This window comes from Dipodomys merriami, unplaced genomic scaffold (genome assembly GCF_024711535.1).
Source record: "Dipodomys merriami isolate MVZ:Mamm:240054 unplaced genomic scaffold, mDipMer1.0.p SCAF_605, whole genome shotgun sequence".
NCBI lineage: Eukaryota > Metazoa > Chordata > Mammalia > Rodentia > Heteromyidae > Dipodomys > Dipodomys merriami.
This window is the reverse complement of record NW_027206186.1, coordinates 445,455-461,768: the sequence shown is the minus strand read 5'-3', so window position 1 is coordinate 461,768 and position 16,314 is coordinate 445,455. Positions and strand designations below refer to the sequence as shown.

The following is a 16,314-nucleotide window of genomic DNA, read 5'->3' as shown; positions in this document are numbered from 1 at the left end:
ATAGTCATAAATTCATAATTAAACCAGAGGATCTCTATTTCCATACATGAGTGGGCAGCATCTTGGGTTTGGTGTAGTCATTGTCGTTTCGTGTTGTCTTATTCACAATGTATTGTGTATTTTCCTGAGTATAGGATGACAGATATATCTGTGGTGACCTGGATGACAACCTATTCCAATGAGTATACAGTTGCCTATGCATTCTCCATTCTAGCTGAGACCCAGACCTTGCACAGCACAGAAGAACAGGTGCAATGACTGGTTTCTCACATCAGGGTAAATTCTTGGCAGTGCTGGGATTCAAACTGGGGGCCTAGGTGGCCCAACTGCCCAATGGGTCCATGTGAGCACACCAGCCTTTGAGCCACTATGGTGCTGGGCCCTTCCCAAGAACTGAGATCTTGCCCTAGGGAGGCCACAATAGTCCTCAAGGCATCACTGAAACATGGGATGTCCATTCATATCCATGTGTGGACTCTTGTGCAATAAGTATAGTGATCCTCTCTATTTTGTGTGCTATTCATTGATGTATTGTGTATATTCTTGAGTATATGATGACATATATAACTGGGTTGACATGGATTACAACCTATTCCCATGAGCATAGGGTGGCCCATGCATTCTCCATCCTAGCTGAGACCAAGGCCTCCCACAGGAAAGGAAAATAGGTGTAACCACTGGCTTCTGACATTAGGATGAATCTTTTCACACTGCTAGGATCAGAACTCGGGGCCTAGCATGCCCAATAGGCGAATGGGTCCACGTGAGCACAACAGCCTGTGAGGCACTAAGGAGCTAGGCTGGTCCTGGTCCTGGAGAGCACAATAGTCATCCATTTATAAGCTCAATATATTATGATAATAAGCACATATTTCTACAGAGTAGGAGAGATGGCGACCTGTGATGAAATCCAATCTACGCTGTGACTACCGATTCTTGGATCTTCCCCTATGCCTACATTTCAAGACTGTGATGATTATGATCATGCTTCATCAACTCTTCATGAAAAATAATCGATACCCCATGAGTCTTTCCTATCATTTCTTACTTGCATCCTGCAGGAACTACTCATTCAATGATGAGATCAATAGCATTCCATGACTCTTTCTGGGTCTGAAAACGAGTGTCTCAGGATCTCCCGTCATTCCCTCAATGTAGGGGGGTGGACCGGGATTCGAAATTGGGGCCTCAGTTGCCTGGTTGGCCTGGGGCTCTTCCGATATCCAGCAGGCCTTCAGCCATGCCAAGTAACCTTCAATCTGCAGGCCGCCAGGTTCAGACCCAGCAAGGTCACCATGCAAAGGAAAATAAACAAAAATGCATTAGGTGGAACTTCCTGCCGCATTTTTCTTCTCATGGCCATTTTGTTGTTGTTGTTGTTTTCCTGCAAGCCCTGGGGTCCTAGGATTCGAGGATGCTCTGTGGATTCAGAGTCTGCAGCCTAGGATGATCGGAGCTGAGACAGAATTGTCTCTACTTGAGTTAAATCCCTGGGTATGGAAAAATAATTAAAAAATTAAAAAAAAATTATGAATGTAGCACCCTAGCTCAGAATTTGTGCCATTTTACTGCCAGAGCTGGGATTTGAATTCAGGTCAGGGCAACTCTGTTGCACTGTGGGGGAAGGGGCAGTTCACCATCCTAGAAGACTACAAGGTCAGGCCTGGTCCCAGGGCCTGGATTGAAGCCCCAACACTGGCAAAAATCATATGCCCACCTATTTTACACATAGAATCTCTATTTACATACATGTGTGGAATGTATCATGCTTTCCGTGTGTGTCTTAGTCAGGGATGCATTTTGCATGTTATTGAGTATGATGACAGATATAAAGGTGCTGACATGAATGGTAACTGATTCCCATGTCCATGGAGTTGCCTATGCCTTCTTCATTCTAGCTGAGACCCAGGACTTTCACAGGACAGGAAAGTAGATGGATCGATGTGCTTCTCACATCAGGATTCATGTTTCGGTACTGCTAGGATTTGAACTCAGAACCTAGCATGTCAATTTGCGAAAGGGTCAATGAGAGGACACAGCCTGTGAGCAACTGAGGAGCTAGGCTGTTCCCAGGACCTGATATCGAGCCCCAGGTAGGGCCAGGATAGGAATAGATTCATCCATGAAACATAGGATCTATATTGACATTCATGTGTGGACAGTATCTTGCATTCAGTGCTCTCCTTCTCCTTATTTTGTGACTAATTCATGGAGGTATTGTGTATTTTACTGAGTATGGTGACAGGTGTAACTGTGCTGACATGGATGAGGACCTGTTCCCATGGTTATAGGGTTGTGTATGCATTCATTCTCCATCCTATCTGAGAGCCAGGATTTCCACACGAGAGGAATACAGGTGCAACAACTGGTTTCTGACATCAGGATGAAACTTTTGTCAAGGCTGTCATTTGAACTTAGGTCTGTTTAACCCCATTGCACTGTGGGGGAAGGGGAAGCTCACCATCCTTGAAGACTAGAATGTCTGGCCTGGTCCAGGGCCTGATTTGAAGCCCCAGCACTGAACAAAATAACAAGCCTACCTCTTTTGAACATAAGATCTCTGTTTACATACAGTTGTGGTATCCATTTTCCATTCAATGTAGTTATTTTTTTGAGTCTTTTTCGCGGATGTATTTTTTTGTCAATAAAGAAGCAACTTTATTGAGAAGGTTCCTACACTGACCGGCCAGGGCCGCAGCACAGACTCGGGAGCTGATATTGCGACCTTGTGTATATTATTGAGTATGGTGACAGGTATATCTGTGCTGCCATGGATGACAACCTATTAACATGGCTATAGAGTTGCCTATATAGCATTCTCCATCTTCGCTGAGGCCCAGGAATTCACAGGACAGGAAACCTGGTGGATTGATGGGCTTCTCACATCAGGATGAATCTTTTGGCAGTACTGGGATTCGAACTCAGGGCCTAGCAGGCAAAACTGGTGAATGGGTCAAGGTGAGCACACCAGCCTGTGAGCTCTAAAGTGCTAGGCCATTCCCATAACCTGAGATTCAGGCTCGGAGTGGGGCTGGTGCACCATATTCATCCATTCATGAGCTGAAACTTGTGTGCTAATAAATACCTATTTGTATAAGAAAAGAGATGTGGCAAGTTGTGTTAGAATCCTATCTACCATGTGAGTACTGATTCTTGGATCTTTCCCAATGCCTCAATTTCCTGAATGTAAGTATTGTCACACTTCATTAAGTCTTAATTAAAAATTATCATTGTGCCAAAGGTCTTGCCTATCATTTCCTATGTGAATCGTATATTAACTTCTCAACTCTTCCCTAGACTTGAATTCTAGCACCAGCCTGAAAAACCTAACATTTATAGACATTTTAAATATATGATTTATACTTACATCTATATATTCAGTCTATATCGTGTTTGTTGGAGTGATTCATTATATTTTATTATTGATTGGTTTAGCATTTATTTTATGGACTATCAGTGCACCTATAACATTTATTACATTTATTCCAATCTATTCCATAGCATGTAGCTTTGCAGATATGTTATGTAGATCATACCTGACACCCACTACTTGCACAGAAAAGGAAAACAGGTGTCACACATGGAATCTTACACCAGAAAGAAACTTTTGGCAATGATGGGACCTAGACTAAGGGCCAAGGAGGCCCAATTCATGAATGGGTGAGTGTCATCACAGAGCCATTAGCCCATTCAACTGCCAAGTGGATCCCAGTACCTGGGATCAAGCCCCAGGTTTGGCCAAAATAGCAATAACTTTCTATGCAGATGATGGTATACAAATATAAATAAATTTAGATATTTAGATACTGTCAGAAATGTCTATCTGGTATTCAATGACATATATTACATTCCTATGGATTCTCAGGTCTTTAGTGAGGACTCCATCTAATCAATAGTGTTCTTTTAAAGCATAATAAACTATGAATTAAAATCAACGTGTCCTGTGATTATTGGGTCTAATTTTATGCTAGACTGATTGATGAACTACTCATACAACCATGACATTGATCACATTCCTCAGCTGTTCCTAGGGACAGGCAATAATTTTGTAGGATCTCGAGCCCTTTGTAAGTGACATAACGGGATTCAAACTCAGGGCCTAGGTGTCCAGGTTGGCCTATGGCTTCGATGTCAGGCCTCCAGCCTTCAGCAATGCCAGGTGACCTACAGGTTGCAGCCTTGCCATTTGGACTGGGGATGGTCACCATGAAAGGAAGGGAAACCTAAGAAACCACTAACCATCCGCAGTTCACAGCTTTTTTTCGATGCCATTTTCATTTTGCTTTCCTGTCATCCCCTGAGGCTTAGGATCCCAGGATGGACTGTGGGTCCACAGGCTGCACCATCCCAGCCTAGGGTGATGTTAGCTGAGGCAGAGTTGCCACTACCTGATATTAAGCTATGTGATTGGCAAAAAAAGATAAATAAATAAATAAGAAAAACATAAAAATGGTAAAGGACTAATGAAGCTCCCTGGATTGGAATGTGTGCCCTTTTTTTTCTGCCAGGCCTGGGGTTTGAACTAGGAATCTGAGTAACTCTGGTGCACTGTGGGGAAAAGGGAAGTTCACCCTCCTGGAAGGTAAGAAATTCAGGACAGTTCCTACATAAAGAAGGACAAGAAGAACAAGAACTGGTTATATTAAATGCTCCCTAACAGAGAACAAAGTAAATATATTAAAAGTAGATGAGGCACAGCTCCTAACAGTAGGTGTATAACATAGCAGGAATTATTAGATATTTCACAGTCTCAACTTTCAATATCAATGAACTTAAAGTTCCAATTAGAAATCATAGATTAGATAGTAGTATCAAAAAACAATACACGTCCATCCAGTGTCCACAAGAGATATATTTTATTGACAAAAACAAACGTACTCAAACTGAAAGGCTGAAAGGAAAAATTTCAAGCAAATGGACAACATAAACAGGCCACAGTAGAATTACTAACATAAGATAAAATAGAATTCAAATTAAAATTAGTAGGAAGAGACATTACATTTTGATAAATGCAACATCAATTAGGAGGATATAACCAGTTTAAATATCAATGTCCTGAATCCTGGACCACCACACATCATCAACAAAATACTACATAACCTAAACACACATCTTAACCCATCATTGTCATCCATGGATTGGTTATACTGGAAAAACTCAACCAAGAAACTGAAGACCTAAATAACTACATTGACCACCTAGCCCTAATAGACATCTACAGAATATACATTCAGTATCAGTTTATACATTCTTCACAGCAGGTCATGGAAGATTCTCCAAAACAGAACCTATCCTATGTCACACAGAAATTCTGTCCAAGTTGAAAGAAAAATTAATTGAATTCTCATATCTTGTCAGACCACAACAGAATAAAATTAGAATTAAACAGCTAAAGCAAAAAAAAAGTCAAACCCATCAAAAGTGAACAACACATTGCTGTTTGACCAGTGGGGCACTGAAGAGATTAGAATGGAAAGCTGAACGTTTCTGGAATTTAACAAAAATGAACACACAAAATACCAGCTCCTCTATGACATATTAAATGCAGTACCAGAGGAAAATGTAGAACTTTGAATGCCTACATCAGGCAATTGGGGAAATCTCAAATCAGTATTTTAGTTATGTATCTCAAGTTCCTTGAAAAGAGGAACAAGTCCAAAACCAAGTAGACAGAAATAAATAACAAAATTAAATCAGAAATAACTAAAGACAAAGATCAACAAAACAGAGCTGGTTCTTTCAATAAATTAACAGACTTGACAGACCCTTATCATAGCTTACTAAAAAGAGACCTTATGTAGATAGAAAGATAAATAGAAAACATACAGATTGGGAGAAGATCTTTAGTTGCTCTGCGACACACAATGGCCTCATATCTCAAATATTCTAAAAGACTCAAAAGTTAACCCTACCCCCAAAAAAACAAATCCTCAAAGAAACTACAACCCTCATAATATAAGTGGGCTTAAGATTTAAAGAGAGACCTCTCTGAAGAAGAATTATGAATGACCGATAGACACATGAAGAAATATGCAACATTTCTGTCCATAAAAGAAATGCAAGTCAAAGCAATATTGAGATTCCACCTCACCCCAGTTAGAATGACCATTATGAAGAAAACTAATAATAACAGATACTGGGCCGGTGGGCAATGTGGCCAAAAAGGAACATTACTGCACTATTCGTGAAAATGTAAACTTGTTCAAATACACTGTAAAGAAGTATAGAGGTTCGTCAATAGAGCTCCCCTATGACCCAGCAATGATGGATCAAGAAAATGTCATAGATATTCACAACAAAACTCTGTGCTTCCGTCAGAATGAATGATATTGCCCCACTTGTAAGGAAATGGAATCATATGGAAACATAACAAGTCAAATAAGCCAGACACAAAAAATCATAAGCTACATGTTTTCACTCATTTGGAAATGAGCTCCAAGAAATGGATACAAGATGATTGTATAGTGAACTGTTTTTACTTATTTCTATGTAGTTTTTACCCTTTGGTTTATTCCCTGTAGTCACTGATTTTGATTTCTTTACCCTTTGTCTTATACATGTTAATCTGATTTGGAGAAGGGAAGGGAAATCACAGAAATGGTGGGACAAAGATTAACCAAAGCAACGATGATATTCACTAGATACTATGTTAGAAATTAACTTTATAACTTTGTGGGTGTGGGGTGTCAGGGTTGAGGGAAGCAGGAAAAAATGGGGAAGGGATAACACTGTTAAAAATGTAGTAATTACTTATGTAACTGTAACCCACCCCTCTGTATATCACCTTCATAAAAAAAATACCCAAAACAATAAAAGAACTCATACAAATAGAGAAAATTAGAGACAAAAATGAGACAACACAACAGATATAAGCAAAATTGAAATGGTTATAAGAGAGAACATTGAAAACTTTATGCCAATCACTTGGAAAATCCTGGAGAAATTGATGCTTTCCTATACTCGATCTGAACCAAGAAGTAACACATAAGATGAAATTAAAATGTAATGTCAATAAATCACTTCCCATTCCAGAAAAATCTAGGACTCAATGAATTTATCATGAAATTAAGGCCTGCAAAGAATTTACAATACTCAGATCTAACTCTTCAATGGAATAGAAAGGGAAATGGAATTATCAAACACATTCTATGAAGCTAGAATTAGACTCTTCCCCAAATCACATAGGGACTCACCAAAGAAAGAAAACTATGAACCCAACTGTTTGACAAGCAGTGATGCAGAACTTCTCAAAAAAAATTCTCACAAACCAATTTCAGCAGCTAACAAAAAAGTCATATTTTATAATCAAATAGGATTCATCCTAGGATACATTTGGATACAATATTCTTGTCAGTAAACATCATACAAACAATCAGCAGAAGAAGGGACAAGAAACATGATTGTCTATAGGGATGTAGAAATAGCTTTTAACAAGCTCTAATACCACTTTATGATTAAAAGGTCTTAGAAGCTAGGAATACATGGAACATTCCTCAATATAATACAGAGCATGTATATGACAGATATAATTAGCATTTACCTATCTGTGGAAGCATGAAGACATTAAAATCAGGAATGAGAAAAGGATGTCCATTCTCTCTACTACACTTCAATATGGTAGTGGACTTTGTAGCAAGAGCAATATGCAAGAGAAAAACATAAATGGGATCCAAATAGGAAAGAAGTAAAATGATCCCTTTTTACAGATGAAATGATTCTGCATTTAAAGGATCCTATAGCTTCCTCCCTCAAGTTAGTGAAGTTGATGCTAAATTTCAGCAATGTAGCAGGGTATAAAACACACAAGAATCAGTAGTTTTTCTGTGTTACCAACAATGGAAAGATCTGGGCTGAAATCCAAAAAACAACCTCATATGTATTAGCCTCAAAATTAAATCAAATCTAAACAAAACAACAATAACAAAACTAGAAAGTAATTACTTTAATTAAAAATGTGAAAGACCTCTTCTCTGAAAACTTTAAAAATCTAAAAGGGAAATTGAAGGAGTTTCAAAGAAATGAAAAGCTTTTAATGCTTCTGCATGGCAGAATTTACATGATGAAACCGCAATACTGCCCCCAAGCAATTGACAATGCAATACTCGTCAAAATCCCAACAATATTATTCAATGCAGTAGAGAAAGCAATCCAAATTTAATATGGAATTACAAAATTACAGATGAAACAGTAGGCTTTCAAGTGAACTCATGGGCCTTTACTCATCTTACACACACACACACACACACACACACACACACACACATACAATGAAATTCTATTCACCCATCAGAAAGGATGACTTTTAACCAGTCTTAAGGAAAATGAAATGCTTGGGAAAATTATACGAAGAGTATAGAGAACGAAATGCAGACTCAGATTAATATAGGTTTAATGGATTTATTCATTTATGATAGCTAGAAAATGCCCACAAATCTACAATTAAACAAGACAGATTCTACCTAGTCCCAGTTAGAATGGCCATTATCAAGAAAACTAACAATAGCAAATGTTGGCATGGATGTATCCAATTGGGAACTCTATTACACTGTTAATGGGAAATTAAATTTGCTCAACCACTGTGGAATAGAGTACGGAGTTATCTGAAAAGTCTAAATATAGATTTCCCATAAGACCTAGTAATTCCCTCATGGGCAGTAATCCAATAAATAACAAACAAGCTCACATGAAAGCTACTACCATAACGATTTTCAGAGCTGAGGCCCAGAGTTCAAGGAATGGAAAAAACTTACCACTGCTGGGTTTGTTTCCACAAATATGAACCTTTTGACATAAGATACCAAATCATTCTATTTGCAGTAGCTAGGATAGGAATTAAGTGTAGTGGGTGATAAAAAGGCTTCTTTGTTGAATGTTAGGAAAAGATGTAGGTAGTCCAAGAAAAGAGAAATTTTTGTTGTTGTTGTTGGTCAAGGGGCTTGAAGTCTGGGCTTGGGCACTGTCCCTGAGCTCTTCAACTCAAGGTGAGTGCTCTACCTCTTGAGTCACAGTGCCACTTCTGATTTTCTGATTATTAAGTGGAGATACGAGTCTCAGGGACTTTCCTGCCCAGGCTGTCTTTGAACCGCAGTTCTCAGATTTCAGCTTCCTGAGTAGCTAGGAGTACTGCTGTGATCCACTGGCACCAGGCTAAAAATGAGGAATTTTTAGAAAAGAAAACTTCAGATACCACTATTAGGATACTTCAACCTCAACTCATTTCATCAGACATTTGTAAATTTTCTCTTTTCCTTCATATAGGAATACTGCAGTCAATATCAACTCAGTTGTGGGACTAGATCAATTGTATGTAAATTGCTAGTACCTAAATCAAGAACTGTTACATCAAAACAAATGAAACTCTCATTTGGAATAATTGTTTTCTCTTTTTTATTACAAATCTTTGCTTGATTACTTCCTAATGTGATATTGGACCTAACAGAGTGATGATATTTTCTTTCCCTTCAGCAGTTGTCCTTCTTCCACATGTGGTCAAATATTTAAGATTTCAAAGATTTCCATTGATAATTCACTAAGCTGACATTTAAGAAATTGTGCTTTTCTGGAATTTGGTTTGCTGTCTTGTTCTTTCATACACAGGCTTTCTAAGATTTATTAGTTCTAGAAGAAATTCTACTTTCCATTTTTGGTATGACCAATTTCAGTCTCTCTCATCATTCTTTAAGACCCTGTCTCTGGAGTCTAATTGCAGTCTGCCTCATAAAAAATTATATTAGTTATTAGCTAAATGACTCTCAGCTTCTGTTTCTTGCCTTCATGTCATCTGTGATAGCAGCCCTGACTGGCTGTGCTTACTGGAGTTTTTTGTTTGTTTTGTTTGTTTGTTTGTTTGTTTTAGAGGTCTAGGAATACTATTCAAAGTAGTAGCTTCTTTGGGCCCCAGTGATCCCTTGACCTATATTCAATGGGTTTTTCTCCTAAAGATACAAAGAACTGCTGACTAAATTCCTGTTTTAATTTTCTCAAAATGAGTCAATCTGGCATCCTTGCAAAGCCATAAGTAATCCTCTATAATCACTTACAGAAATGGTCTATCAAATTGGCTTTTCAGAGTTGAGTGTGAAAAATGTTCATTTCCAAGTCTCCACCACAAAACTGATCACATCCCTTGGAGGTTCCCCTTCCTTCCTTCTTATGATAAATCAAACCATAATATTCTACAGTTGTGGTCAGCCTGGAGCACATTTCCCCAAGAATATTCTGTTGTGTATAAGAGGACCAACTATCAAAATAAAGGTGAAAATAATTGTCTACTACAGAATGATTTATTTATCTTGTTTATATCCATTGTTATTTTCATTACTTCCAACACATGGATAATTTATATTGGGATTAGAAAAGTGGCAAAGGATTAATGGAATAAACCTTCAGTTTACTTTCATATATCCAATATAATATACTTATCCCATTATGGAAAATTAAATTCAATTGTAGAAACAATGTTAGAAATATAAAATAAGCCTCAATACGTGTACTCTGGCACACATACACCATCTACTCAGAAATTCAGTCTCTTTATAAATATTTATTTGGTACAGAATAATAAAAATTTAATTAATGAATATGACTTTATGTGTCATCTGAAATACTCCTCGTGTACATAATTGTATGTAATTTTATAGATTTCACCTACACAGGAATTTAAAATGCATGTAGAAATCAAATTTCCATAATTTAAACTAGATGAGAGGAATCATACCCTCATGTACTGTGTGGTGTAAATTTTCCCACAGTGCTAAACTTTTCCACCTAATACCGAGTCATGTGCAATAATTTATTATTTGATGTTAAGATGAGTGCTAAGTGTAGAATGCCCTTTGAATTATTACAACAATTCCCAGAATTAAAGCAGTAATGATACATTATTTGTTTATATTCTAATGTTTCTCAATTTCACTATGCATGAAATATATTATTAAAATTTGTTTCACTTAATTCTTTTCTATAGCTGCTAAAAGTAAAATTATATATTAAATATTCAACATTAAGAAATCAATAATAAGTAATCTATTATTAAAATGATATAGTACTAAACTGTGATTTTAACCATAGTTCTAACAAATTGTGATGTAAACAACATTTAATAGACTTATGGGTTAAATTTTTAAACTTACCAGCTTGTTATTTGTTTCCTAATTTTGTCATTTGTTATTTTTGGTCCAAGTTGTCTCTTAATTGTTTAGTTTTCTATTTTATCTCTATTGGTTTGCTGATTGTGCATTTTGTTTTCCCTTTTTAATGAGTGACATGAGGCTGAAAATCTGTATGCTAATTTATTACTTGCTATGTTAAAGTAAAATTACTGCTCTCCAGACATGTTCTAATCTTTGTATAGTACAGTATTTTCCCCAGTTCCATATCCTATATTGCTGCTCTCATCTATTTTATTTTATTTTTTATTGAAATTTTAGTGTCAATTTAATGTACAGAGGGGTTATAGTTACATAAGTAAGGTAATGTGTTCATTTCTTTTATAACTTTTTACCCCTTCACCCATTTTTCTCCCTCTTCCCTCCAAACGGCCCCTCCAAGATTATTTCCAACATGTTGTCTTGTGTATATCTCTGTTGCATAGGTTCCTCCTTTGTCCTTTGTCTCACCATTTTTTCCCATTCCCTTCTCTAGTTCAGATCAACATATTTACAATACCTAGGGTATTAAAATCAAATACAGTGACTACAGGGGATAAACAATAGTTGGGGAAAACACAAAAGGATGAAAAAGAATCACATAGTACATTAAGAACAACAACAAAGAACATGTCTTGGAGTTCATTTCACTTAGAATCACGTTATATGGTCAAATGTACATAGCTATAGAGCTATTCTGCTCATCTACTAAACTTATCCTTGATATACACAATAATGCTCGCCAATTACCTAGTAATCCCACTTGTGGGCATTTAACCAGGTGACCACAAACAAGGCCACACTAAAGCTTCCAGAACAATTATGTTTATCACAGTATTATTTACCATAGGTAAGATATGGAATCACCCCAGATTCCCCTCAGTAGATAAATGGATCAAGAAAATGAGAAGCACACACGCACACATGGAATACTATGCTTCCATCAGAAAGAAAGATACCACCTCATTTGCAAGGAAATGGAAATTCTTGGGAAAAATCATATTAAGTGAAATAAGCCAGACTTAAAGAAACAGAGGTCCCATGGTTTTCCTTGTTTGTAATAATTAGTTAACATCAAGGATAACCTCATGTATTTTAATTTGACATTTTATTCTATGTTGAGCATCCAACATTATTGCCATATTGTTTGTTATTATTTCTGCAAATAGGCAGATATATATTTTTTAAAAATGTTCTTCTTATCCATTACTGAAAGAAGAACATCTAAAAGAGCAAACCCTACTAGGAAGAACAACTCCTACTTACTTAGCTTCATTCCTATGTAGAACCAGTGTTGTCCCTTGTATCCTCATGTCGTACCTTACAACTGTATTCCTCATCATCCTGTATATCTACTATCTTCTACATTGGGATCTAAATACCCCAGAAATTCCACTTTGCATTACTTTAAAAAAATTCTCTCTTAATGTTTGAGGTTGGTGTGTGTGTATGTGTGTGTGTGTGTGTGTGTGTGTGTGTGTGTATGTATGTGTGTACAAAAATCAGAAGACAACATTTTTCCTCTTATAGAATACATCTTTGAGGCATTATAAGTTGTGGCTAATGGGAGAAGTCTCTTGCTATTTTAAGGATGAAACAGAAAAATATATTTGTGCATGCACACAGTTGCTTTATTAATCTGTAGTTGAATACTGAACTTCGATTTATATATTAGCTGTTGTTGTGAATAATGTGAATAACAATGAACTACAGATATGTTGATGAGTTACCCAGAGAGAAATAATCGCATGATTGGTGGGTCAGATGATATTTCAACTTTTCGTTAGAAAACGGCATACTAATTTCTACAAGGAGAATACAAACCTGCATTTTGACCACGAGTGTAGAAAATTTCCTTTTCTCTACACTCTCACCAGACATTATTATATTTTGAGTTTTTTTTAAGGGAAGGTTTTTACTGTGTGCAGTACCTAAGACTGGCCTTAGACTGAAATCCTTCTACTCCAAACTCCTAAACGCTTGGAATTACAAGTCTTTACCACCACATCTGGTTCCTTCGTTTTTTTGATAAGAGTTATAATAGTTATGAAGTAGTATCATAGTAATTTTGAATTACATTTCTCTAATGACTTCTGTTCACAAAGCATTAAGCCAGCACTGAAGTTTTATTAAACGCAACTTTTTAAATCGACTGGCGATATTCAGGGCTTTTTGGAAAACATGTCTATTCAGAACTTTTGTCCATTTTTAATCAAGTTTCTCGTTAATCTCATCTTTAATCTCTCTATACAAAATCAATAATTAATTCAAGGTAGTAGAAAGGAAAAAAATAAATTCCTAACATTTTTCAATTTCAATAACATGATACTGCTTAAATTATTTTCTGTTTATGCTTGAGACTTTATAACTCAATTTAGTTAGACCTTTTACAAGGCTATATGTGTTTTATTTATTTTACATTGATGGTTCTTTATAAACCTGTGTGAATAATTTCCCTTGGTTTCTTTCTCTGTCATGTGGTTCAGATTTCAAAATGAAGAATAAATGGAAAGAAGCAAACAAAAATACAGTTCCTCTCATCTTATGATGCCTCTACAAAAACGAGGAAAGAGTTCATTTTTCTAAGGACATATGTTAGAATATCAAAAAGACAATTCATTCTTCTAGGTCTTCGTTATCTTTGTGATGTAACTTAAATGATGTAAAACACAATATATTGTTCAGATATTTTTATGTTTTATCAGGTTTGCACATCTTCATATGTCTTCAGCTCAGTCTACAACATTCCTTGATGATTCTCTCCGTGATAGTTTTACACTACCAAAACATAAGATAATCAGTTTGATTTACAGCATGAGAAGTTATCCACCTGGCTTCCTTGGAAGCAGAGCATGGTCAATAGATAACATTACTTCTGGTTGCTCACTGTATGTAATGGTTTCTCTAATACTTATTGTATTCTATTTAGGATTTAAAAAACTCTTGGCTCAACTCAAAGCACATTCATAGAAGTTTATTTTAAATATTTCATAAATTTTATGTCTCTTAATTCTTAGGATAACATTTGTTATAAAACTAACGTTATTACCATTTTAGTTTTGGGAAAAATTGTAATTAAAGACAGTAAGTGCATGGCCCAAAGACACACGGTGAGGAAGGAAATGATTCAAAGTTTCCAAAGGTCTTTAAGCAATACAAAAAAGGTAGGTAAAATCCCTATATTTTCTTACTCTCTCAATTCAATAGTCATATTGTCCAAGAAATAATAGCATACCAAATAATGCTCATGGTGATTGTTTTCTGTCACATTTTGTATTCAACACAGACTGTGTTGGTGACATTGGGTTAGCATGCACAGAGCTGAGCCGATAAATTGAGGTCCAAATAGAGGTAAATTTCTTCTGTCCCACAGTTCCATTATCCTTTTTAAAAAGTACTGAAACTTTTAAATATCATCCCTTACTGTCTTTTAAGAATCCAAAAACGAAATAAATTCACACATAATCACTCCTAAAGGCTTTCAAAGTAGGAGATTATTCTGAAAGCCTTGTATTAGTTGGTCCCACCTGTAATCCTATCTACTCGGGATATTTACTCAGGAGCCTGAGATCTGTGGATAACAGTTGAAAGCCATTCAGGGCAAAAAAATCATGGAATTATTTTTCAAATTTTTTAATGAACTAGCAAAGAGCCAGCAATGGAGTTGTAGCTCATATTGTAGCTCAATAATCTAGAGAGGAAAGGCCTAGCAAGAACTTGAAACCCTGATTTAAAACTCTGAGCATGCCAACACACATGCATATGTGTGTGGGTGCACGCATGAGGTCACAAACACATACACATTTATTCATATTTGCTCCATTCTTTTACTCTCTCAATTCAATATTCATATTGAATATTGGGGTTATATTTACATGAGCAAGTTAATTAGTAAATTTCCTAATAAGCATTGTTATGTCCTCCTTCATATTTCCCCTACCATCCCTTCCCTCCCACATCCAGAATTATGCTCCCTTCCCCCTTTCTCCCCACCTAAATTTTAAAGTTCATTTTTCAACATAGTGTCTTGTGCATCTCATTGTTACAATGGGTCAAACTGTATCCTTATTTGAGCATTTTTTCCCCTTCCCCTCCCCAAATTAGAGAAGTGTACATACAAGATGTAGGGGAACCAACTTCAAATACAATGAAAACAGGGGTTATAGCGTGGAGGAGGAACATATAAAGAAACCAAAAATGACATACCACATTATAAGTACGTTAGAAACAATAGCAAGAAACAAACCAACAAAAAAAACTCGTGTCCTTATCTTGGTGTTCATTTCCCTTAACATCATCGTATCTGGTCATATGCACATAGCTTTTGACCTTTTCTGCTTATCCCAGACATATATTCGTTATTGAAAATAAGGGAAACCATGGGACCTATGTTTCTTTGGGCTTGGCTTACTTCACTTAATATAATTTTTTCCAAGGCTTTCCATTTCCTAACAAATGGGGCGATGTCATTCTTTCTGATGGAGGCATAGAATTCCATTGTGTATATTTACCACATTTTCTTGATCCATTCATCTACTGAGGGGCATCTGGGTTGGTTCCATATCTTAGCTATGGTATATAATGCAGCAATAAACATAATTGTGCTGGTAGTATTAGTATGTTCTTGTTTGTGATCATTTGGGTAAATCCCCAAAAATAAGATTGCTGGGTCCTATGGGATCTTTATGTGGAGTCTTTTGAGGAACCTCCAGACTGCTTTCCAAAGTGGTTGAACAGTTTACACTCCCACCAACAATGCCGTAAGATTCCAGGGTGGGCACATGCCCTCCAGCATCTGTTGTTGTATATATATGGAACGATCCAGGAATTTGCATGTCATCCCTGTGCAGGGGCCATGATAATCTTCTCTGTATTGTTCCAATGTTAGTGTATGTGATGCTGAATTGAGTACAGGATATTTTTATATAAAAAGTGTAATTAATTTTATTAAACTAGACAATTCAGCAAAAAGTATGTTCAAAACAATTGTCATGAAATTTTAGAACCAAGTATTTCTTACATAAACACACATTTAAGTATAAAGTCTAGATTGATATGTCAAAAACAAAATAATTCCAGATATTTGTTGTTCAAGAGATTTGTAGGAGGAGGAATTCAATTATTCTATTCAAGGCACCTGTCATAATAAACACTACAGCAAGTGTTA

The 16,314-nt window shown here is 36.4% G+C and overlaps 1 non-coding gene across 1 annotated transcript; it reads right to left on the bottom strand.

Moving 5' to 3' along the window:
* Window positions 1-15,952: 15,952 nt before the first annotated feature.
* LOC138814743 (U6 spliceosomal RNA) lies at window positions 15,953-16,059 on the bottom strand. The gene has a single exon (XR_011368069.1). It is a non-coding gene; the product is annotated as a U6 spliceosomal RNA (small nuclear RNA).
* Window positions 16,060-16,314: the final 255 nt, after the last annotated feature.